Below are 23,241 nucleotides of genomic sequence, written 5' to 3'. Positions count from 1 at the left end.
GCTTTTACCTGCCTGCTGCACACTAACTTATCCTGTGTATTCAGGGTAATTGTTAAGAGCCTTTAAAGTATTTTAAACTATCACTTCTCCAGAAATCTCCAAAATGAGGCAGACTGTTTAAGAATAGGCTATTCAAGAAAACTCCCAGGAGGGATAACCTACTCCATTATCATGCATGCTGTATGAGCTATACTTGCCAGAGAGGGGTCATACTACTGGAAAAGGTGATCCAGATCTTGTCTCTAACCTCGGCAGACATCGTAAATGACAACTGCTACTTAGAAGCCCAACAACCAATTTACATTTAAATTCATTAACCAAAGGGAAATTCATGTTTTGGCAAACATGGCTTGCAGCACCTATATAAATACAGGTCAAGTTGAGCAGCCTGTGACTATGCTAAAAAAATAAATAACTTGAATTGCTAAAAAAGACAACCTGGACTTTGGAACTACTAATAGTGGGGGCTGTTCTTCATTGTGGTATGCAGGCTTCTCATTACAGTGGCTTCTCTTGTTGTGGGGCACAAGCTCTAGGCATGTAGACTTCAGTTATCGCAGCACACTGGCTCAGTATTTGCAGCTCATGGGCCCTGGAACTTGGGCTCAGTAGTTGTGGTGCACAGGCTTAGTTACTCAACATGTGGAATCTTCCCGGACTAGGGATCCAACCCATGTCTCCTGCATTAGCAGGCCAATTCTTATCCACTCTACCACATGGGAAGTCCTGGTCACAGTTTTAAATGCTGCTGTGTAACCATCATTGTATCAGAGGTTTTGAGAATTCATTCAGCAACAAAAGCAGAAGGAAAGACTAACCTTAGTCTAACTATAGATCTTCTCTTGACAGTCTCCTGATGAACAACATCTTTGCAATAGTGAAAAGCTGGGTGGTAAGCTAACATCCTGAAGCATGACTCCATCTGCCTTTGGCCTAGAGGGAGACAGAAAGAGAAAGCATCCTCTGACAGCCTGGAGCTGGCTGGCACTATCATCTCAGCCTTAGTTTGATAGGAGCCAGTATGAACTCACAGCTAGATGTTGTTTTCTCTTGATAAAATGTAAATGATTTTACAGCACACCAGTATCATAGATTCAGGGCCACTCTGTCAGCTGTGATGGATCAAAACAAAAACAAGACCACCATGTCATTATATCTGAACACAGTCAAAAATAATAGGGACTTCACCGGTGGTCCAGTCACTAAGACTCTGAGATTCCAATGCAGGGGGCCTGGGTTCAGTCCCTGGTCAGGGAACTAGATCCCACATGCCACAACTAAGAGTTCACATGCTGCAACTTAAAAGATCCTGTATGCCGCAACTAAGACTGCACAGCCAAATAAATAAAGAGTAAACGAACAAAAACCAAGAACATTATCCAAACAACAGAAATGACCCAATACCCATATCCTGCCTAATATGAATTACTTTTCCTTCTTTATCAGTGATAGCTTTAGTCTTCCTATCATTTAGATTAAAAGTGTTAAGATACCAATCATAGAACTATTCCTCACTTCTTCATAGCATCTAAATCAGAGTCAGCCCATTTCCTTGAATCCTCCCCAGAAACCTAATACAAGTTCAAGTCCTACAATAAGTCGTTCACAGCATCTCTTACTGAGATGTCTCACAGTTTCACATATTGTGTGGTCTCCCTCTGCAATGAGTCAATAAACCCAACTTTGTTCAATTATAGGTTTGTTCTTGAGAGCCTTTGACAGGAGGGCATTGACACTGGAAAGTGGATTTTTTTTTTTTTTTACTGAAAAAGATAATGGATTTTTTTAAAAAGTTGATTCAAAACATGTTTTAAACATTCTGAACTCATACCAGATAGGTTTGTGGGTTTTATTTGGCCTGGGGGCTGCCAGTTTGCAGCCCTTTCAGTTGGATGATCTCCCTTCTGGGTATGAAAGATGAATGGTGAACAGTTATGCAGGATGCAAGCTGAACCAAGGATAGAACACATCCTTTCACATGCATCATTTCATTTAGTGTTCTTTTCCACTTAAGTCTTTCAGGATTCTCTTGATTCTATTCATGCTGTGCCATTTGCACGGTGGCCTGCTGCATGTTTGACTATAAAGGAGGTCAGATCCCAGTTTTATAGGAAGATGCTGATGTATACCTGTTCCCTTTTCACCGTGAGCCTGTAGCCATAGGAACTGTGATACAGCAATCAACACCACCTCCACGATCAAATCCTCGGGGAACATATTTCACTTTAATGAAGCTGACCTGATCACAGAGGAATCTGGTGAACTTTCTGGGCTTCTCAGCATTGTGCCTCCTCCTGACTTTAAGCTGGCCCTGGAAAGGAAGAAAGTGGAGCTCTGTCAGGTATGGGCTTCTTACTGGGAGCTGGAACTTGGACCAGGCAGAGAAAGGCTGTGGGGAAAGATCCTCCCAGGCCTGCTTCTCCTGAGGAGAAAGCAGGAGAAGAGTCTTGTATACCAGGTCCTGTGGTGTCTGAGGCATTGCTAGTTCTGTGAGTGTATGAATGGAGCCTAGAGCATAGAAGGATTCTGGCATCACTGAGGACGTTGGCTAAAATATCTTTAAGGACTCTTCCAGCCCTGGAATCATAGGAACAAAGGACTCAATTCTATGATATCTGCTTTGGCTTGTGAAGATGGAAAGGAACAGAACAGCTGAGTAATTTTTTTTTTAACCTGGCTAACTCACTTCCCTTTCTGTATGCCTGCCATTTCCCACATCATATGTCCTTCACTCTGTTCTCCAAAAGCCCAGGGACCTTTCCCACCTTTCATTGCCTGAGATGAGCTCTGGGGAACCCTAAGCCCACCAAACCCCTGCCTCTTCCTTTTCCTCTGCTTCATGGGCCAAGGTTTCTTTCTCAGTTTCCCTGAATGACAGGACAGTTTCCCTAGGAAGGGAGCCAGCCCCAACCCCTTGGCAGCCCAGACTTCCCTGACCAGTGCTGATTCTTGAGGTCAAGACAGTCTTCCTGTGCTCAGAATATCAGGCTGGGCCTTGTTGTAGAAGAAACTGACTACTGAGTATCCCCATTCTGAATATAGCCACCCCAGGGAAACTCTCACGGCCTCTCACATAATAAATGGATCTTAACCCGTAATCAAGATGCTTCGGACACTGTCCAGCGGGCGATGGCCACCATCTTTCCCGGAGTGGCTCAGTGGCAAGATCAAGTTCCTAATCCAAGTCTCCAGTTCCACTCCTTTTCCCTTTCTCATCGAGAAACTGAAGACAGAAACTCCTATAAAAGATGTGACACTTTTCTGTCCATCACCTAAGGCACAGTGGAGGGTTGAATCCTTCTCTATCCTTTCCTAATATGCAATTTTGAGTCTTACTTTATCATTAAACTTTTTAGAATTATTATTGGAAATGTAATATACATGGTAAAAAATTCAAACTAAGAGTATACAGTGTAAAATAAGTGTTCCCCTCACCTTGACTTCTGATACTCCAGTCCTCCTCTCTAGAGGCAGCCGCTGTTCAGAGTTTCTTGTTTATCTTTCCAAAATACCCTGTGAACATATAAGCATGTGTATCTAGCGTTTTCCTTTTTGTGAAATACACATATTGGCATACTCCATGTTTACCTGCATTATGTTCTTTCTATCTGATACATCTCAGAGCTTGTTCCGTGTTTGTACATACAGATTTGTCTCATCCTACATAGCAGCCACAGAGTATTCTATTATGGATATACTATAATTTGTATAAGGCCCTACTGGTGGGACAGTTAAGTTTTATATATATGTATATATTTATCATAAACTGTGTGTTAGTGAATATCTCTGTATATTAGAATACTTGAATGAGTAAATATGATAGATGCATTCTTTTTTAAAATTTTACTTATTTATTTATGGCTGCACTGGGTCTTCGCTGCTGTGTACGAGCTTTCTCTGATTGCTCTTCGTTGTGGTGCGCAGGCTTCTCACTGTGCATGTTTCAGTAGTTGTGGCACAGGGCCTCAGTCGCCCCTTGGCATGTGGGATCTTTCCAGACCAGGGATCGAACCCGTGTCCCCTGCATTGGCAGGTGGATTCTTAACCACTAGACCACCAGAGGAGAAGCCCTGAGAGATACATTTTTATTTTTTATTTTTATTTTTTTAATTTTATTTTTACTTTATTTTACTTTACAATACTGTATTGGTTTTGGCATACATTGACATGAATCCACCACGGGTGTATACAAGCTCCCAATCCTGAATCCCCCTCCCACCTCCCACCCCATATCATCTCTCTGGATCATCCCCATGCACCAGCCCCAAGCATCCTGTACATTTTTAAAAGCAGAATTTCTGAAAGTAAATGTTTAACTTGATTGATATTTTCACTTTGTCCTGCAGGGAGCGTAGTCAGTCAGTTTACACTCCTATCAACACTGGGCAGGCCTGTTTCCCACATGGTCACCAACAGAATATTTCCAGACTTTTGATCTTGGTGTGGCTTTACTATTTTATTTATCAAAATAATACATGTATACTATTGTCTGGCCCTGAGATGGCAAGAATAATAATTCTATAAGAATGTAGAAATATATCAGATGGGTCCCAAACTTTGCCCTCATAATCTAGACATACAAATGACAATATTATCTGGAAAATCCAACAATGGTACAAGATGCAAAGGTAGCCCAAAGAAGGGGGAATTAATTTTGGGGAAACTGGGGCTTGTTCACAGCTGGGAAATACTTTGTGAAGAACCTGATATCTGAGATGAGTTTTGAAGAATTCATTTAATTAATAAATTTGTGTGAAGCACCCACGTTGTGCCAGGCACTCTTCGGAGTCCTTAGAACACACTGCTGCTGCTGCTGCTGCTGCTGCTGCTAAGTCGCTTCAGTCGTGTCCAACTCTGTGCGACCCCAAAGACAGCAGCCCACCAGACTTCCCCATCCCTGGGATTCTTCAGGCAAGAACACTGGAGTGGGTTGCCATTTCCTTCTCCAATGCATGAAAGTGAAAAGTGAAAGTGAAGTCGCTCAGTCATGTCTGACTCCTCGCGACCCCCTGGACCGCAACCCACTGGGCTCCTCCGTCCACGGGAGTTTCCAGGCAAGAGAATTGGAGTGGGGTGCCATTGCCTTCTCCTTAGAACACACTAGTGACCAAAAGATTCGTACCCTCGTGAAGTTTATGTTCTAGTGAGAGGGTAATCAATAAACACTAGACTTAATGAATAAGTAAATTATGTAGTATGTTACAAGGTGATAGGCACTATAGAAAAATTAAAAGCAGAACTTTCCTGGTGGTCCAGAGGTTAAGAATCCACCTTCCAATGCAGGGGATGTGTGTTTGATCCCTGGTGGGGGAACTAAGAGCCCACATGCCATGAAATAACTAAGCCTGTGTGCCACAACTACAGTCTGTGTGCTGCGATGAAGACCCAGTGCAGCCAAAAGAAAAAGAAAGTAAAAGCAAAGTAGGATAAGGGGATCAGGAGTGTTCATGGCAGAGGGGATGTGAATACTAATTTTAAGTAGGGTAGTTGGGTAGGCCTTGTAGAGAAGGTGACTTTTGAGCAAAGACTTGAAGGAAGTGAGCAAGTTAGCCAAGCAGATATCTAAGGAAAACTTTGCAGGCAGTGAGGACAACCAGAACAAAGGCTCCAGGGTGAGCATACACATGACATAATTGAAAAGTAGCAAGGAGGTCGGTGGACTGAGGGAGGGGAAGGGCAGTAGGAAATGAAGTCAGAGAGATGATGGGGGTGCCTGGAGCTTGGGGGCCTTATAGGACACTGAGACAACCTTGGCTTTTCTCTTTCTCTCTGGATACACACAGAAAATTTATTCACATCCACATCCTTAAGGCATCAGCTCAAATGTCACCTCCACAAAAAAAGTTTTTTTCCCCTCTGTCCTCCTTATATATTTATTTAATATTTATCTATTTGGCTACACAAGGTCTTAGTTGTGGTACACAGGATCTTTGATTTTGTTGTGGCATGCTGACTCTTCATTGGGCATGCAGGATTTAGTTCCCTGACCAGGGATCGAACCCCAGTCCCCTGCATTGGGAGCACAGAGTCTTAGCCACTGGGCCACCAGGGAAGTCCTTGACTTCCTTATTTAAAGTGACCTGATGACTCAATGGTAAAGAATCCAGCAAGAGACACGGGTTCAATCCCTGGGTTGGAAAGGTCCCTTGGAGAAGGAAATGACAACCCACTCCAGTATTCTTGCCTGGGAAATCCCATAGACAGAGAAGCTTGGTGGGCTACAGTCCATGGGGTCGCAAAAGAGATGGACACAACTTAGCAACTAAACAACAACAACAACAAATCATGTTTCCTGGGAAAAATACCAAAAAACAAAACAAAAATAAAGTGACCTGTCTCTTATTCCCTTATCTTCCTATTCATTTCCTTTACATCCATTTCAATTTTTTTGGTCTATCTTTCTCACTACAGTGGAAGCTTTATGAGGTCTGGAGCATTATCTAACTCATTTGCCATTATAACCCTAGCATCCAGATACAGTGTTGCTCTATAAATATTTGTTGAATGAATATGGGTGGAAAAGGAGGGAAGGATGATTGAGGAAGCCCTGAGGAGATGAGAGGAGATCTGGAGCACAGTGCCAGCACTGGTCTTGGGTGGACAAGGGACACATCTTCCTCTGTGAGCTGAGGCAAGGAGGAAAGCATAGATTGATATGCAGGGTATGTAGGGTATGTGGCAAGGGTAGATGATAAAAGATTTCATAAGTGATGGCCACTCTAATGGCACAAGGTGAAGAGCAACTAAAGAGCCTCTTGATGAGGATGAAAGAGGAGAGTAAAAAAACTGGCTTAAAACTCAACATTCAAAAAACTAAGATCATGGCATCCAGTCCCAACACTTCATGCCACATAGATGGGGAAAAAGTGGAAACAGTGACAGACTTGATTTTCTTGGGCTCCAAAATCACTGCAGACAGTGACTGCAGCCATGAAATTAAAACACACTTGCTCCTTGGAAGAAAAGCTATGACAAACCTAGACAGTGTTTTAAAAAACAGGGGCATCACTTTGCCAACAAAGGTCCATATAGTCAAAGCTACAGTTTTTCCAGTAGTCATGTATGAATCTCCTCAAGAAAATTAGGAATACCAAGGGAATATTTCATGCAAAGATGGGCACAATAAAGGACAGAAACAGTATGGACCTAACAAAAGCAGAAGATATTAAGAAGAGGTGGCACGAATACACAGAAGAATTATACAAAAAAAAAAAGATTGTAATGATGCAGATAACCATGATGGTGTGATCACTCACCTAGAGCCAGACATCCTGGAGTGTGAAGTCAAATGGGCCTTAGGAAGCATCACCTCGAACAAAGCTAGTGGAGGTGATGGACTTCTGGTTGAGCTATTTCAAATCCTAAAAGATGGTGCTGCACTCAATATGCCAGCAAATTTGGAAAACTTAGCAGTGGCCCCAAGACTGGAAAAGGTCAGTTTTCACTCCAATCCCAAAGAAAGGCAATGCCAAAGAATGTTCAAACTATGGCACAATTGCACTCATCTCACATGCTAGCAAAGTAATCCTCAAAATTCTCCAAGCTAGGCTTCAACAGTATGTGAGCTGAGAACTTCCAGATGTTCAAGCTGGATTTAGAAAAGGCAGAGGAATCAGAGATCAATTTGCCAACATCTGTTGGATCATAGAAAAAGCAAGAGAATTCAAGAAAAACATCTGCTTCATTGACTACGCTAAAGCCTTTGACTGTGTGGATCACAACAAACTGTGGAAAATTCTGAAAGAGCTGGGAATACCAGACCACCTTACCTGCCTCCTGAGAAACCTGTATGCAGGTCAAGAAACAACAATTAGAAAACAATCAACTGGTTTAAAATTGGGGAAGGAGTACACATCAAGGCTGTATATTGTCACCTTGCTTATTTAACTTATATGCAGAGTATAATATGTGAAATGCTGAGCTGGATGAAGCACAAGTTGGAATCACAATTGCTGGGAGAAATATCAATAACCTCGGATATGGAGATGACACCACCCTTATGGCATAAAGCAAAGAGGAACTAAGGAGCCTCTTGATGAAAGTGAAAGAAGAGAGTGAAAAAGCTGACTTAAAACTCAACATTCAAAAAATGAAGATCAAAGCATCCAGTCCCATCACTTCATGGCAAATAGATGGGGAATCAATGGAAGCAGTGACAGCCTTTATTTTCTTGGGCTTCAAAATCACTGCAGATGGTGAGTGCAGCCATGAAATTAAAAGACACTTGCTCCTTGGAAGAAAAGCTATCATAAACCTAGACAGCATATTAAAAAGAGAGACATTATTTTCCCAACAAAGGTCCGTATAGTCAAAGCTATAGTTTTGTCGGTAGTCATGTATGGATGTGAGAGTTGGACCATAAAGAAGGCTGAGCATTGAAGAATTGATGCCTTTGAACTGTGATGCTGGGGAAGACTCTTGAGAGTCCCTTGGACTGCAAGGAGATCAAACCAGTCAATCCTAAAGGAAGTCAGTCCTGAATATTCATTGGAAGGACTGATGCTGAAGCTAAAGCTCCAATACTTTGGCCACCTGATACAAAGAGCTGACTCATTAGAAAAGACCCTGATGCTAGGAAAGATAGCAGGCAGGAGAAGAAGGGGATGACAGAGGGTGAGATGGTTGGATGGCATCACCAACTCAATGGACATGAGTTTGAGCAAGCTCCAGGAGACAGTGAAGGACAGGGAAGCATAGCATGCGGCAGTCTACGGGGTCACAAAGAGTCGGACACGACTTAGCAACTGAAGAGCAACAAAGTGATGGCCTCTTTCTGGTGAGGTCCTCTGCTGACAGTTCAGATAGACTGAACTGAGAAGTTGGGAAAAGGATTTGGGGAGAGTGGCAGAGATTTAGAACAGTTGCTGAGGGGAAGGGAAGAAGGAACTCACCAACATTTTAAGACTCCCATGTGCCAGGTACTGTGCTGAGTGTTGAGGTTATTGAGATGAGGAGAGTGTGACACATTCTCTGCCTTTCAGGAATTCACATTCCAAAGGAGATAGATTTTCTTTACAAAAAGGTAAAATGCTCTGTACTGTAATATAAGGAGTGTTGCAGAAGCATGATGTGGGTGGAGGCTCAGTTCTGAGAGTGGAGGAAAAACATCACAGAGGCTGTGACCTTTGAGGTTAGTCTTGAAGACAAAGTATGTATAAGGTAGAAGTAAGTGAGTTCCATGAGTATAATGCTAGCCCAAAATATGGTGGTGTGGAATAGCTAGAATTGCAAGATATTTATGTGGCTGGAGTGAAAAATGGAAAGATGATGCTGCGTGGTTGAGACTAAGCTGTGAAGGATGTCCCAGGAGCTGGAACTCTCTCCTGGAGCCAGTAGAGGTCATTTTTATTTATATTTAGTTTTCTTAAATGTTGTTTATTTTTTGGCCAAGCCGTATAGGTGTGTGGGATCTTAGTTTCCCAACCACGGATCAAACCCATGCCCCCTGCATTGGAAGGGTGGAGTCCTAACCACTGAACCACCAGGGAAGTCCAGCAGAGGTCTTAAGGACGGCAGCAGAAGCTTGTGATTGCTATTTTAGAAAGCTAACTGAGTAGATGACATGCATGACGGATTGACGGGAGGAGAAACTGGAGGCAGTGAAAAGGGTTAGGAGATAGCTGCATTGGTCCTGGTGACAGAGAATGAGAATCAGAAACAATCAAAGGTAGTAGGCATGGAGAGGAGGGGAAGGGTACCAGAGATAATTTTGATGATGGATGGAGTGTGTGGAATAAGGGAAAAGGGTGGAGTCAAGGCTGACTCAGAGGTTTCTTACTTGGGAGATTGGGTGGATGGTGATCCTGTCACCTGAGATGAAGATGCAGTAAAAGGAGTATATATTAGGGAAAGGTAGTAAGCGGTTTAAAAAATTATTGGAGTATAGTTGATTTATAATGTTGCTTTAGTTTCAAGTGTACAGCAAAGTGAATCTAATACAAATATATATATCCACTTTTTTTTAGATTCTTTTTCCATATAGATCATTACAGAGTATTGTTCCCTGTGCTGTATTGTTCCCTGGTCCTTATTAGTTTTTTATTTTTTATATAGTTATGTGTATATGTCAATCCCAATCTCCCAATTTATCCCTCCCCCTGCCCCCCTGGTAACCATAGGCTTGTTTTCTACATTTGTACCATTTTCTTAGATTCCACATAGAAGCAATATCATACAATATTTGTCCTCTGTCTGGAGAACCTAACTTTAAACTCATATATTTATTTAGATGGAACAAAGGTTCTGCTCAGCATCACTGAACACGAAATACCTGTCCAGAATATCTCCCGGAACTCCGTCATGTTCATTCTGACAGTTTTTGCTGTTTTTTTTTTGTTTTTTTTTGGTAATTCTGGGGAGGTACAGGCTACTCGACGTACTAACTCCATCCTTTTCACTGACGTCACTCCATGAGTTCAGTTTTTGAACATATTAAGTCCCTGTACCACACCAAGTGTAAACAAGTATATAAATTCTTTAGGCTAAAGATCTGTTTGGTATAGTCACTGTTGGATCCCCAGCACTTAGAACAGTCCATAGCACACAGTGGGCACCCAACAAATGTATGTTGAATGACTGGAGCTTCATAGTAAAAATATGAAAATAGGAACATTAAACTTAACTTCAGCATATGGCTTAGAGGTAGGGATGTTCGAATCATCAGTGTATAGATAATAACTGAAGCCACAGATGAAAAAGAAGTTGTTTTCAAATTACATTAGTAACAAATTCCTTTTTAGGACAAAGCAAAATTACTATTGCCACCTACCTCCCTAAAGTAGTTATACTGGCCCTGTGTCCCTGCCTAGACAATTTATTGTCTTTCTCTTTTTTTCACCAAATAAGAAACAAGCACATGAAAACTGTTCAACACCGTTAGTCATTCAGTTCCAGTTTCGGTTCAGTCGCTCAGTCGTGTCCGACTCTTTGCAACCCCATGAACCACAGTACACCAGGCCTCCCTGTCCATCACCAACTCCGAGAGTCCACCCAAACCCATGTCCATTGTCGGTGATGCCATCCAACCATCTCATCCTCTGTCGTCCCCTTCTCCTCCTGCCTTCAATCTTTCCCAGCATCAGAGTCTTTTCAAATGAGTCAGGTCTTCACATCAGGTGGCCAAAGTATTGGAGTTTCAGCTTCACCATGAGTCCTTCCAATGAACACCCAGGACTGGTCTCCTTTAGGATGGACTGGTTGGATCGCCTTGCAGTCCAAGGGACTCTCAAGAGTCTTCTCCAGCACCACAGTTCAAAAGCATCAATTCTTCGGTGCTCAGCTTTCTTTATAGTCCAACTCTCACATCCATACGTGACCACTGGAAAAACCATAGCCTTGACCAGATGGACCTTTATTGACAAAGTAATGTTTCTGCTTTTTAATATTAGGGAAATGCAAATAAAAACCACAGTGAAATGTACTAGGATGGCTGTTACCAAAAAGATAATAACAAGTGTTGTTAAGAATGTGGAGAAATTGGAACCTTTGTGCATTGCTGGTGGGAATGTAAAATGGTGCAGCTGCTGTGGGAAATAGTTTGGCAGTTTCTCCAAGAGTTAAACAGGATTACCATATGACCAAGCCAATTCCTCTCCCAGTCATAGAAAGATTAAAAAACAAGGACTCAGACACTTGTACACGAAAATGTTCATAACAGAATTATTCAAAATGTTCATAACAGAATTAAGGTGGGAAAAAACTGTCCATCAACATATGAATGAATAAACAAAATGTGGTGTGTTTATGCAATGGAATATTATTCAGCCTTAAAAAGGAAAGAAATTCTGACACATGCTATGAATGGATGAACCTTGAAGACGTGATGCTAAGTGAAATAAGCCAGACACAAAAAGACAAATATTATGATTACACTTACATGAAATATCTTAGAATAGGCAAATGCATAAAGACAGGGAGTAGACAAGAGGTTATTAGTGTCTGGGTCAAGGGAGATATGACTGCTTAATGGTTACAGAATTTCTGTTTGGGGTGATAAAAAAAAATTTGGAAGTAAATTGTGATGGTTGCACAACACTGAATATAATTAATTCCACTGAATTGCACACTCCAAACTGTTAAAATGGCAAATTTTATGTTGTATATATTTTATCACACACACACATACACACCCTAAGGGAGAAAAAGAATCAGGAAGATTCTTCTTTAAGAAAACTTACAATCTAGTGAGAGAATTTGGAAATTTTAAGGAAAAAAAGAAAGATTTCCATGATAGAATCAGAATAGTGATGCCTTTGGACCGAGACGGCAGGGAGTAACTGGAAGGGGAATGAGGGAAGTTCCCAGAGTACTGGAAGCATTTCATATCTAGATTGAGGTATTTTTAATGGGCATTACCTTTCATAAATTACAATGTATGAAATTTATACTTAAGGTCTGTGCATTTCACAATATATAAATTTTGCCTCAAGGGGAAACATATCACCTGCTACTAATCTCTTTTTTAAATTAATTAATTTTTAAATTGAAGGATAATTGGTTCACAGAATTTTGTTGTTTTCTGTCAAACCTCAACATGAATCAGCCATAGGTCTCTCTCTCTCTCTTTCTCTCTCTCTCTGTGTATATATATATTCTACCTCCCCTTGAACCTGCTTCCCAATTCCCTCCCATCCCACCCCTCTAAGTTGATACAGAGCCCCTGTTTGAGTTTCCTGAGACATACGGCAAACTCCGATTGGCTATCTATTTTACATATGGTAATATAAGTTTCCATGTTAGTCTCTCTCCATACACCTCACCCTCCTCCCCTCTCCCCATGTCCATAAGTCTGTTCTCTATGTCTGTTTGTCCATTGCTGCCCTGCAAATAAATTCCTTGGTATCCTCTTTCTAGATTGTATATATCCATTAGTATGTGATATTTCTCTTTCTCTTTCTGACTACTTCACTATGTATAATAGGCTATAGGTTCATCCACTTCATTAGAGCTGGCTGAAATGTGTTCCTTTTTATGGCTGAGTAATATTCCATTGTGTGTATGTACCACAACTTCTTTATCCGTTCATTTGTCAATGGACATCTAGGTTACTTCCATGTTCTAACTACTGTAAATAGTGCTCCAATAAACAATGAGATACATGTATCTTTTTCAATTTTGGTTTCCTCAGGGTATATGCCTAGGAGTGGGATTGCTGGGTCATATGGTGGTTTTATTCCTAGTTTTTTAAGGAATCTCCATACCATCTTCCATAGTGGCTGCATCAATTTACATTCCCACCAACAGTGCAAGAGGGTTCCCTTTTCTCCTCACCCTTTCCGGCATTTATTGTTTGTAGACTTTTTGATGATGGCCATTCGGACCAGTGTGAGGTGATATCTCATTGTAGTTTTGATTTGCATTTTGCTAATAATGAGCAATGTTGACCATCTTTTCATGTTAGCCACCTGAATGTCTTCTTTGGAGAAATGCCTGGTATTTTTAGGTATTTTTCCCACTTTTTGATTGGGTTGTTTGTTTTTCTGGTATTGAGTTGTATGAGCTGCTTGTATATTTTGGAAAATAATCCTTTGTCAGTTGTTTCACTTGCTATTATTTTCTCCCATCCTGAGGGTTGTCTTTTCACCTTGCTTTTAGTTTCCTTTGCAGTGCAAAAGCTTTTAAGTTTACTCAGGTCCCACTTTTAACTTTTGTTTTTATTTCCATTACTCTAGGAGATGGGTCATAGACGATCTTGCTTTATGTCATCAAGTGTTCTGCCTATGTTTTCCTCTAAGAGTTTTATAGTTTCTGGTCTTACATTTAGGTCTTTAATCCATTTTGAGTTTATCTTTGTGTGTGGTATTAGGAAGTGTTCTGATTTCATTCTTTTACATGTAGCTGACCAGTTTTCCCAGCACTGCTTATTGAAGAAGCTGTCTTTGCCCCATTGTATAGTCTTGCCCCCTTTGTCAAAAATAAGGTACCCATAGGTGCATGGGTTTATTTCTGGGCTTTCTATCTTGTTCCATTGGTCTAGATTTCTGTTTTTGTGGCAGTACCATACTGTCTTGATGACTGTAGCTTTGTAGTATAATCTGAAGTCAGGACGGTTGATTCCTCCAGCTCTATTCTTCTTTCTCAAGACTGCTTTGACTATTTGGGGTCTTTTGTGTTTCCACATGGACCACAGCCTTGTCTAACGCAATGAAACTATGAGCCATGCCATGTAGGGCCACCCAAGATGGTCGGGTAATGGTGGAGAATTCTGACAAAATGTGGCCCACTGGAGAAGGGAATGGCAAACCACTTCAGTATTCTTGCCTTGAGATCCCCATGAATAGTATGAAAAGGCATAAAGATAGGACAGGGAAGCCTGGCATGCTGCATTCCATGGAGTTGCAAAAAGTCAGACATGACTGAGTGACTGAACTGACTGACTGTGTTTCCATATGAATTGTGAAATTTTTTTGTTCTAGTTCTGAAAAATGCCATTGGTGATTTGATAGGGATCACATTGAACCTGTAGATTGCATTGGTAGTATAGTCATTTTCACAATATTGATTTTTCCTACCCAGGAACATGGAATATGTCTCCATATGTTTATGTTATCTTTGATTTCTTTCATCAATGTCTTATAATTTTCTGTATACAGTTCTTTTGTCCCCTTAAGTTTATTCCTAGATATTTTATTCTTTTTGTTGCAGTGGTAAATAGGATTCATTCCTCAGTTTCTCTTTATGATTTTCCATTGTTAGAATATAGGAATGCAAGTAATTTCTGTGTATTGATTTTATATCCTGCGACTTTGCTAAATTCACTCATTAGCTCTAGTAATTTTCTGATAGTATCTTTAGGGTTTTCTATATATAGTATCATGTCATCTGCAAACAGTGAGAGCTTTACTTCTTTTCTGATCTGGATTCTTTTTATTTCTTTTTCTTCTCTGATTGCTATAGCTAGGACTTCAAAACTATGTTGAATAATAGTGGTGAAAGTGGACACCATTGTCTTATTCCTAATCTTAGAGAGAATGCTTTCAGTTTTTCACCATTGAGAATAATGTTTGCTGTGGGCTTATCATATATGGCCTATACTATGTTGAAGTAGTTTCCTTCTATGCCCATTTTTTGAATAATTTTAATCATAAATGTCTGGGGAGGCCTTACAAATAGCTGTGAAAAGAAGAGAAGTGAAAAGCAAAGGAGAAAAGGAAAGATATAATCATCTGAATGCAGAGTTCCAAAGAATAGCAAGGATACATAAGAAAGCCTTCCTCAGCAATCAATGCAAAGAAATAGAGGAAAACAACAGAATGAGAAAGACTAGAGATCTCTTCAAGAAAATTAGAGATACCAAGGGAACATTTCATGCAAAGATGGGCACAATAAAGGACGGGCACAATAAAGGACAGAAATAGTATGGACCTAACAGAAGCAGAAGATATTAAGAAGAGGTGGCAATAATACACAGAAGAACTGTACAAAAAAGATCGTCACGATCAAGATAATCACGATGGTGTGATCACTCACCTAGAGCCAGACATCCTGGAATGTGAAGTCAAGTGGGCCTTAGAAAGCATCACTATGAACAAAGCTAGTGGAGGTGATGGCATTCCAGTTGAGCTATTTCAAATCCTGGAAGATGATGCTGTGAAAGTGCTGCACTCAATATGCCAGCAAATTTGGAAAACTCAGCAGTGGCCACAGGACTGGAAAAGGTCCGTTTTCATTCCAATCCCAAAGAAAGGCAATGCCAAAGAATGCTCAAACTACCTCACAATTGCACTCATCTCACATGCTAGTAAAGTAATGCTCAAAATTCTCCAAGCCAGGCTTCAGCAGTACATGAACCGTGAACTTCCAGATGTTCAAGCTGGATTTAGAAAAGGCAGAGGAACCAGAGATCAAATTGCCAACATCCGCTGGATCATGGAAAAACCAAGAGAGTTCCAGGAAAACATCTATTTCTGCTTTATTGACTATGCCAAAGCCTTTGTCTGTGTGGATCACAATAAACTGTGGACAATTCTGAAAGAGATGGGAATACCGGACCACCTGACCTGCCTCTTGGGAAAGCTATATGCAAGTCAGGAAACATGGAACAACAGACTGGTTCCAAATAGGAAAAGGAGTATGTCAAGGCTATATATTGTCACCCTGCTTATTTAACTTATATGCAGAGTATATCATGAGAAACACTGGGCTGGAAGAAGCACAAGCTGGAATCAAGATTGCTGGGAGAAATATCAATAACCTCAGATATGCAGATGACACCACCCTTATGGCAGGAAGAGAAGAGGAACTAAAAAGCCTCTTGATCAAAGTGGAAGAGGAGAGTGAAAAAGTTGGCTTAAAGCTCAACATTCAGAAAACGAAGATCATAGCATCTGGTCCCATCACTTCATGGCAAATAGATGGGGAAACAGTGTCAGACTTTATTTTGGGGGGCTCCAGAATCACTGCAGATGGTGACTGCAGCCATGAAATTAAAAGATGCTTACTCCTTGGAAGGAAAGTTATGACCAACCTAGATAGCATATTCAAAAGCAGAGACATTACTTTGCTAACAAAGGTCCGTCCCGTCAAGGCTATGGTTTTTCCTGTGGTCATGTATGGATGTGAGAGTTGGACTTTGAAGAAAGCTGAGCACTGAAGAATTGATGCTTTTGAAGTGTGGTGTTGGAGAAGACTCTTGAGAGTCCCTTAGACTGCAAGGAGATCCAACCAGTCCATTCTGAAGGAATCCCTGGGATTTCTTTGGAAGGACTGATGGTGAGGCTGAAACTCGAATACTTTGGCCTCCTGACGCAAAGAGTTGACTCATTGGAAAAGACTCTGATGCTGGGAGGGATTGGGGGCAGAAGAAGAAGGGGACGACAGAGGATGAGATGGCTGGATGCCTTCACCGACTCGATGGACATGAGTTTGAGTGAACTCCGGGAGTTGGTGATGGACAGGGAGGCCTGGCATGCTGCAATTCATGGGGTCACAGACACGACTGAGCGACTGAACTGAACTGAATTTTGTCAAAGGCTTTTTCTGCATCTATTGAGATTATCGTATGGTTTTTATCTTTTAATTTGTTAGTATGGTGTATCACATTGATTGATTTGTTATATTGAAGAATCCTTGCATCCCTAGAATAAACCCAACTTGATCATGGTGTATGAACTTTTTAATGTGTTGAATTCTGTTTGCTATAATTTTGTTGAGGGTTTTTGCATCTATGTTCATTAGTGATATTGGCCTGTAGTTTTCTTTTTTTGTGTGTTGTCTTTGTCTGGTTTTGGTATCAGGGTGATAGTTGCCTTGTAGAATGAGTTTGGAAGTGTTCCTTCCTCTGCAATTTTTTGAAAGAGTTTTAGGATAGGCATTAGCTCTTCTCTAAATGTTTGATAGAGTTCACCTGTGAAGCCATCCGGTCCTGGGCTCTTTTTTTGGGAGATTTTTTTAAATCACAGCTTTGATTTCAGTGCTTTTAATTGGGTTGTTTATAATTTCTATTTCTTTCTGGTTCAGTCTTGGAAGATTGAACTTTTCTAAGAATCTGTCCATTTCTTCTAGGTTATCCATTTTATTGCCATAGAGTTGTTCATAATAGTCTCTTATAATCCTTTATATTTCTGCATTGTCTGTTGTAACCTCTCCTTTTTCATTTCTAATTTTGTTGATTTGATTCTTCTCTCTGTGTTTCTTGATGAGTCTGCTAAAGGTTTGTCAATTTTGTTTATCTTCTCAAAGAACCAGCTTTTAGTTTTATTAATCTTTACTATTGTTTCTTTCATTTCTTTTTGCTCTGATCCTTACGATTTCTTTCCTTCTGCTAAGTTTGGTTTTTTTTGTTCTTCTTTTTCCAGTTGTTTTAGATGTAAAGCTAGGTTGTCTATTCGATGTTTTTCTTGTTTCTTGAGGTAGGATTGTATTGCTGTAAACTTTCCTCATAGAAATGCTTTTGCTGCATCCCATGTTTTGAGGCGTTGTGTTTTCATTGTCATTTGTTTTTAGGAATTTTTTGATTTCCCTTTTGATTTCTTCACTAACCTGTTTGTTATTTAGAAATGTATTGTTTAATCTCCATGTGTTTGTGTTTTTTATTGTAATTGATATCTAGTCTCATAGCACTGTGGTCAGAAAAGATGCTTGATATGATTTCAATTTTCTTAAATTTACTGAGGTTTGATTTGTGACCCATGATGTGGTCTATCCTGGAGAATGTTCCATATGCACTTCAGAAGGTGTATTCTTCTGCATATGGATGGAATGTCCTGAAGATATCAATGAGATCCACCTCATCTAATGTATCATTTAAGACTTGTGTTTCCTTATTAATTTTCTGTTTTGATGATCTGTCCATTGGTGTAAGTCAGGTGTTAAAGTCTCCTACTATATTGTGTTACTGTCAAAACTGATGGAGAAATCAAAGGCTTTTCAGACAAGCAAAAGTAAAGAGAATTCAGTAACACCAAACCAGCTTTACAACAAATGTTGAAGGGACTTATATAGTCAGGAAATACAGAGAAGAAAAAGATCTACAAAAACAAACCCGAAACAATTAAGAAAATGGCAATAGGAACATATATATCAATAATTACTTTAAATGTAAACAGATTAAATGCTTCAACCAAGAGACACAGACTGGCTAAATGGATACAAAACAAGATGCATATACACTGTCTACAAGAAACTCACTTCAGATCTAAAGACACATATAGACTGAAAGTGAGAGGATGGAAAAATACATTCCATGCAAATGGGAAGCAAAAGAAAGCTGGAGTAGCAAATCCTCATATCAGACAAAGTAGACCTTAAAATAAAGACTATTATGAGAGATAAGGAAAGAGTACATAATGATCAAGGGATCAATCCAAGAGGAAGACATAACAATTGTAAATATCTATGCACCCAACATAGGAGCAACTCAATACATAAGTCAAACACTAACAGACACAAAAGGAGAAATTGACAATCTCTTGACTATTAATATATATTGCAGTTATTTTCTCCTACTTCTCACTTGTATTATTTTTTAAATCATTTAGAAACTTTTAAAAAGTGCATCAATTTTTTAATTTATGGTTTCTATACATATATGTGTCTTTCTTTAGAAAGTATGCCTTATCCCAGGCAGGCTTACAAACATATTTTCCTTTTTTCCCCAATATTTTTATCACATGTGTATGTATTACATGTAGCTTCCAATATCTGGAGACCATTGGCAAGTTTCCTAACATTGCTAACCTTTTGTTTTCTCACTTGTAAAGTAGGGATAATACCAATTTTATTTTGATATTGACATGGTTGAACAAGGGAACATATAAAGGCCATCAAATGCTTGACCCATTTAGAAGTTATTCAGTAGTGGGTAGCTATTGTTATTATGTGATTATCTCAGTATTTAACATCTTATCATAATTTTTTTGTGTATCTGCCTCTTTCACTAAGGCTTTTCATTGATAAGAAATATGGTTTCCCTCATTGTGGCTTCTACCCAGCGAGTTCCTTGGTGGCCTAGTGGTTAGGATTTGGCATTTTTACTGGGGATGCCCAGGTTGGGGAGACATCGCACATGCCTCAGAGCACAGCCAAAACTATTGCTTCTACGCAAGTGCCTGGCAGTTAGCAATATTCAGATGTTTGTTGAATGAATTAATTGGTTGATGGAATGGATGAAACCACATCATAAAGTGGGAAAGCAATAATCTTATCAAGCAGTTCTGATACAAAACTAAACACAAAAGTGAAGTTTAACTAGGTATAGAAGGAACGTTATTAAGTACTATTATCTAGGGGTTCTTTCTAAGGATGAGCTCCAAGAGGACTGAGGTTCCACTGATTTAAACTGCATGTGGATGTTTAGATGAACATGCATTTTTCCAAGGAGAGGGTCCAGAAGCAGGTTGTAGTTCCAGGAGGCCAGGGATCTTGAATCCTTTGTTCACCATTGTATTCTTAGCTCACAGAACAGAGCCTTCTACTCATATTTATTGAATGAATATCTGGCTGACTGAATGAAAAGCTTTCATCAAATTTTCAAAAGGGTCTTTAATCTCCCCAAGTTTTAAGACTCAATAATTTGGAAGGAAAAAAATAAAACAGCTCTCTGAGAGAGGCTTTATCTGAGTCAGAGCTCTGAGAGGAATTTATCACCATGGAGTGATTGAAGAATCTCTCTTTAAATTCCTTTCAAGGGACTGGTTGATTCCCTTCTCCATCAGCTTTCTGATCCTCATATGATAGGCTGTAGACAAGCCCGAATCATAAGCCAGCTTCCGTCACCTACTGTCTGGTGGTCCAGGGGTTAAAACTTCGCACTTCCAGTGCAAGGGGCAGGGTTCGGTCCCTGGTCAGGGAACTAAGATTCCACTTGCCATATGATATGGCCAAAAATAAATAAATAAACTAATTAATTAATTAATTAATTAAACATGTCTAGGGCCAGGTTTCCACAGTAACATCCTTTGAGGGCCTGATGAGTGGATTAAGTCAGAATATTGGTGTAATGCTGGAGCTTTACAGTTCACAACCAATTTTGTGTTTTCATTTGCTCCTCTCCAACTTTTAAGACATTTGTTCACATCCATTTACCCTCATTCGCAGACCTCAAGGAATTTTCTTGCTCTAACCAGTTTGCCTCTATTGGTCCATAGGATTTGCTTGGTTTGGCAAGTAAGTATCAATTATGGTCATTGACAGAAACTTCTGTCCAAATATGCCTAATTATTCTGAGACACAGGAATAATGGGGGGGAATTGCTTGTTGACTTTCTGTCGTATACCAGCACTACTCGGTGCTTTCATGTCATCTTACCCTACAAATTAGACTTGTCATTAAGTCAAAGCATTAACAAAATTTTTGCTATGTGGATATTAATTTTGGACCTGAACCATGGCAGGTGTTTAAAAAAAAATGATTGTTGACAGAATAAACTTTCTTTTGCATTTTAACCTAAATTTCACAAACATTCAAGCCTGGGTAGACATGCTCCCAACCATAAAATGAGACTGAAAATCAGTGAGTTCTTGGGGAAACTGGGCTGTATGGAGCTGTTTTTAGTAAATTCATCAATAAATATTTACTGAGCAAATAACATGTGCTCAAACTATGAAAAGACCTGGGGCTTGTGAGAACATGGTACTCTAGGAGCTGAGGTGCAGGTAGGGAGACTAGATCAAGACTAGGGAAAGTCTACCTAGTTGGCCCACACTAGGCTGGACATGACTATGAGTGAATGTGCAGAGACTTTTGTAGGTTTTCAGGAGAGAGCTCTTGGCAGAACTGAGAAAGGATTTAGTGAGAAAGGACTGGATTCAGTGTTGGGACATGTGGGCTCTAGTTCTAGCTGAGGCTCAACTGGCTGGAAGACTTGGGACAAGTAAGTCCCTTAATTTCTCCAGACATCAATTTTAGCCCCTTTAGAAAATAAAGGAGGGTGGTGGTATTGTTGAACTGTTCAGTTATTAAAGTGTTAGTCGTTCAGTCATGTCCAACTCTTTTGTGACCCCGTGGATGTAGCCTGCCAGGCTTCTCTGTCCATGGAATTTTCCAGGCAATACTGGAGTAGGTTGCCATTCCTTTCTGCAAATGATCTTCCTGACCCAGGGATTGAACCTGGGTCTCCCTTATTGAAGATTCTTTACCATCTGAGCCACCAGGGAAGCCCATTGTTCAGTTATTAAGTGCCTTCCAATTCCTAGAATCTAAAATTCTGACAGCCACACTTATTTTTTCCTTTGAGAAGAAAATACTTCCTATACTTGGAATTGCAACAATCAACGGCATTTAAAAAACACCCACTAATACCCTAGGAGACTGGGCCATAAATCCTCCCCAGGTTTCTTAATCATTTACTTAATCATTCACATCATTTACTATCTTAATCATTTTTAATTATATAGTTCAGTAGTGTTAAGTACATTTACTTTGTTGTGTAACTATTACCACCATCTGTCTCCAGAACACTTTTTATCTTGGAAAACTCAAACTCTGAACCCATCAAACAGTAACTCCCCATTCTCCTCTCTCCTGCCTCTTTATTTTCTGTCTCTATGAATTTGACTACTTATTGTATTAAATATCTTATATATAAGAGGAATCATACAATATTTGTCTTTTTGCGACTCACTTATTTCACTTAGCATAACATCCTCAAAATTCATCCATGTTGTAGCATGTGTCAGAATGCCCTTTTTAAAGGCTGAATAATATTCTATTGTATGGCATACCATTTGTTTTTTATCCATTCATCTGTCGATGGACACACTGAGTTGTTTCCACCTCTTATCTCTTTTGAGTAATGCTGCTATGAACATGGTACTTATATATCTTTTTGAGACCTTTCCGTTTTGGGGGATATATGCCCAAAAGTGAAATTGCTTGATAATGTGGTGATTCTATTTAAAATTTTTGAAAGGTACACTGGTCTGTTTTCCATAGTAGCTGTACCATTTTACATCCTCACCCACAATGCATAAGGGTTCCACTTTCTTCAGCCTTGTCAACCTTTGTTATATTCTTTTTTTTTTTTTTGAGTGGCCATCCTGATAGCTATGAAGTGGTATCTAATTGTGATTTTGATTTGCATTTCCCTAGTGCTTAGTGATATTAAGCATCTTCTCATGTGTTTTCATTTTACATATCTTCTTTGGAGGAATATCTATTTAAGTCACTTTTAAAATCAAGCTGGTTTTGCTATTGTTGAGTTGTAGAAGTTTTTTATATACTTTAGATATTAACTCCTTGGCAGATTCATGATTTGAAAATATTTCCTCCCATTCCATGGACTGCCTTTTCACTCTGTTGATTGTGCCTTTTGATGCACAGAAGTTTTAAACTTTGATATAGTCTAATTTTCCTGTCCTTTTCTCTTGTTGTCTGTGCTTTTAGTGTCATATTGAAGAAATCATTGCCAAATCTAGTATCATGAAGTTTTCCCCTTATGTTTTCTTCAACATTTGTATAGTTTCATCTTTTACATTTAGTTCTTTCATGCATTTTTAATTTTGCATAGGGTGTGAAGTATGAGTTTAATTTCCTTCTTTTGCATGTGGATATCCAGTTTTCCTAAAACCATTTGTTGGAAAGACAGGCTTTTCTCCACTGAATGGTCTTGGCACCTTGTTGAACATCACTTGACTATATATATGAGGGGCTTCCCTGGTGGCTCAGTGTAAAGAATCCACCTGCCAATGCAGGAGATGAGGGTTGGATCCGAGTTGGGGGAGGGAGATCCTGTGGAGAAGGAAATGGCAACCCACCCCAGTACTGGTTGCCTAGGAAATCCTATAGACAAAAAGAACCTAGCAG

This window comes from Oryx dammah, unplaced genomic scaffold (genome assembly GCF_014754425.2).
Source record: "Oryx dammah isolate SB20612 unplaced genomic scaffold, SCBI_Odam_1.1 HiC_scaffold_2, whole genome shotgun sequence".
In the NCBI taxonomy this organism is placed as follows: Eukaryota; Metazoa; Chordata; class Mammalia; order Artiodactyla; family Bovidae; genus Oryx; species Oryx dammah.
Note: the sequence above shows the minus strand (reverse complement) of the source record.